We start from the raw sequence: 3,908 nt of genomic DNA, 5'->3' as shown, positions 1-3,908 counted from the left end.
ACTGCATCCCCTGCAATACTATTTCCATTAATTTATAGATGTGAATTTTATAAAATATTGTCTATAAGTATTATAAATAAAATGTAAAAAGTGGAAAATCAGACATATATTGAATGCTTCAAGTTTTGAAATATCTTTATATTGCTATACAAGTTCTTTGCAACCATTAAAACACAGGTTTTATGCTAACACTGACCAGCTAGAGAAACTGCTGATGATATAAACTCACAGAAAACAACAGATTCTAAGATATGCAGTCTGTTCTCAATTTGGGGTAAAAGGTGTCTATTTGCACATAAAAAATGCTGAGGGGAAGATAAAAAATATGTTCATATTTTACTGTTTTCTCTTTGTATTTTTAACATTTCATCTTTTCCCCAATAGGAACAAATTTTATTTTAAAAAATCAGAATAAAATGTTGTAGAGACAAAGAATAAAGATAAATAATAAGTCAAATAAAAGTAATAATAGGGGCGCCTGGGTGGCTTAGTCGGTTAAGCGTCCGACTTTCGCTTAGGTCGTGATCTCGCGGTTTGTGGGTTCGAGCCCCGCGTCGGGCTCTGTGCTGACTGCCAGCTCGGAGCCTGGAGCCTGTTTCAGTCTGTGACTCCCTCTCTCTCTGACCCTCCCCTGCTCACGCTGTCTCTCTCTCTCTCTCTCTCCTAGAAATAAATAAAACATTAAAAAAAAAAAAAGATGACAACACCCTTATAGAGCCTGCTTAACTGCCTTCCACAGTTGTGTAAGGTCAATTTTGTTTAACAAATCTATCATCTATCTATCTATCTATCTATCTGTCTATCCATCCATCCATATATCCATTCATCTACCCACCCCCCACTTTCTCTGCAGCTGGCTGAATGCTAAGCGAGGGATCTGACCAAACACTTATTAATCCCATTATACCATCTGCTTCTAGACTTGTGGAGATGGCAATCTCTGTGCTGATATCATGAACGTTGGTCTATTTTGAAATCCATCTTTTAAAATTACCCAGATGTTAACTTCAACATTTCTAAAGTTTATTATTGAGAGAGAGAGAGAGAGCTTGCATGTGAGCGGGGGAGGGGCAGAGAGAGAGGGAGAGACAGAATCCCAAGCAGGGTCTGCACTGTTAGCACAGAGCCTGATGCAGGGCTCGATCTCATGACTGTGAGATCTTGACCTGAGCCAATATCAAGAATCAGGCATTTAACAGACTGAGCCACCCAGGTGCCCCTCAGTTCAATGTTTTGGAACCAAATATGAACAAATACCATTGATGACAGTGAGGGATGTCTTCAAGTCCAAATTCTTATGAGCTCACCTTAATTTTTTAAAAGAAAATAGCATATTCACTTCTCTGTGAAGGAATGACAAATCATGAGAGAGACATAACTAGAAATTTCTCCAGCATTAATGAACTTGTGAAAAATCAATACAATGTATTATTTTTTAATGTTTTATTTATTTCTGAGAGAGAGAGAGCCAGCGTGAGCAGGGGAGGGTCAGAGCGAGAGGGAGATACAGAATCCGAAACAGGCTCCAGGCTCTGGGCTAGCTGTCAGCACAGAACCTGACGCAGGGCTCGAACCCACGAACTGTGAGATCATGACCTGAGCCGAAGTCGGGCGCTTAACCAACTGAGCCACCCAGGCACCCCTACAATGTATTAATTTTATATATACAAAGTTGGTCTTTTGTTACACAAAATGTCTGCAAATCAATAAGAACATAACACTGCTAAATATAAACTTCTGTATAAACAAGAAAACTTCATATTTTGTCTTTTAATGTTTCTTAAAATTACTTTGTATTTTTGTTTTTTAAATAAAAACGTGTATATATTTAAGTTTTACAACACAATGTCAGATGCACATATACACAGTGAAATGATTATTACAGCCAAGTTAATTAACATCTCCATCTCCTCACACAGTTACCTTGTGTGTGTGTGTGTGTGTGTGGTGAGACCACCAGAAATCTACTCTCTCAGCAAATTGCCAGATTCAATACAGTATTAACTATAGTCACCATGCTGCACAGTAGATCTCTAGGCTTCTTCATCCTACATAGCTGTCCACTTTGACCAACATCTCCCTCTTTTGGTGCTTTAAAAGCATAGAATGTGCCAGTCAACTTACATGGTCTTCCCTTCCTGCCTGCCTGCCTTGCTCCAATATCATACCTGGTGGCAACAGCCTTCAGGGACTCCTTGAGCCAATTCCGCACAACAACTACATTCATTATATACATACACATGCATAGGTAACATACATACCCACCTTAAAAGTTCCCATTAGTTCTGATTTTGTGGTCCGAGGCTGACTGGTACAGATTGTGGTCCTGAGAATAGTTCCAAAGGAACAGAATCTTGACAGTGTGTTCTCTGAACTTGTACTGGGTTTTCTGGAATGCATCTTTAATTCGATTGGAAGGCGTTAGTGACCCCAGTTCCAGTGGTAAAGTGGGCACTGTTAGTCCACAGCAGGAAGTGACAAAGCGTTACTCAAATTTTCAACTTTTTATACCTGTAATCAAGTGCCTATAAAAGACAAGTTTCTGGGTGACCAAGTATATGATATGTTAGAACATTTTCATCAAAATAAGGAGTATTATGAAGGGGCACCTGGGTGGCTCAGTCGGTTGAGCGTCCGACTTCGGCTCAGGTCATGATCTTGAAGTTTGTGAGTTTGAGCCCCACGTCAGATTCTGTGCTGACAGTTCGGAGCCTGGAGCCTGCTTCGGATTCTGTGTCTCCCCTGCTCTCTGTTCCTCCCCTACTTGCACTCTGTCTCCCTCTCTCAAAAATAAAGATTAAAAAAAATTTTTAAAGAAGTATTATGAAGAAAAAATACAGAGTTATTATGGAGTTGATCTGTCATTTTTAAATGAGCTTCAGAATTTGAGGAAAGAAAATGGCTGAGCTCAGAACCTTCCAGTCTCAGATCAACGTGCAAATGAAGGACCTGAAAAGTCCTGTGAGGGGCCTGAAAGAGACTCTTACCTCGTGTAGCCACACGTGCCAAGATTTGGGGAGTCCGGATCCAAAGTGTAGTCTTTGAGGGGCTGAATTACAACACAAATTGAATGTACAATTCCATGAGGTCTCTCTTCTGCTTACGTTAGGGCGCTGACTGGGAAAGGTGGGGTATTGGAATAGGACCATATGAGTGCATGCCAATGAGTGCCGGTCCCTGAACCTCTGCGTTTTGTGAGGTATCTCTGCCAGGAAAAAGCAGCCCTTCCACTCCTGCCTGAGGAGAGCTATTTCCCCTTTGCCTGAAGAACCTGTAAGGGTCCCATCTGAGATGGTGCTCCGGCAGGGCCCTGCTGATGCCCTTCCTTTTTTTTTTTTTTAATATTTTATTTATTTTTGAGAGAGAGATAGAGACAGCATGAGCAGGGGAGGGTCAGAGAGAGGGAGACACAGAATCTGAAGCAGGCTCCAGGCTCTGAGCTAGCTGTCAGCACAGAGCCCAACGCAGGGCTCAAACCCACGAACCGTGAGATCATGACGTGAGCTGAAGTCAGACGCTTAACTGACTGAGCCACCCAGGCGCCCCTCCTGATCCCCTTCCTACCACCACCTCTGGCTGCTTCTTAAACTAGAACTAGACTGGAGTGCCGGCCGGCCAAAACAGTGGGTTAAAAAATGAGACCCATGGGGAGATGTGATAGTCACCAAACAGTGTGATTTTTCCAGTAGGTAGAGGGTAGCCTGGGGTAAGTGTGTAAGAATGGTTCTAAAGAGAGGGCTTAGGAGGTGGAAGCAATATATTCTTGGATCTTGTTCCCAGACACGTTCTTGTGTGGACACATGCATCTATTTCTCTTCAATTTCAGCAGTGAAATTGATAGGCCGTTTGGTAACTTTGTTTTTAGTCTTGTGATGGATTGCCAGACTGTTCTGCAAAGAGGCGCATCA

This window comes from Crocuta crocuta, unplaced genomic scaffold, assembly GCF_008692635.1.
Source record: "Crocuta crocuta isolate KB4526 unplaced genomic scaffold, BGI_CrCroc_1.0 scaffold241, whole genome shotgun sequence".
Lineage (NCBI taxonomy): Eukaryota > Metazoa > Chordata > Mammalia > Carnivora > Hyaenidae > Crocuta > Crocuta crocuta.
Note: the sequence above shows the minus strand (reverse complement) of the source record.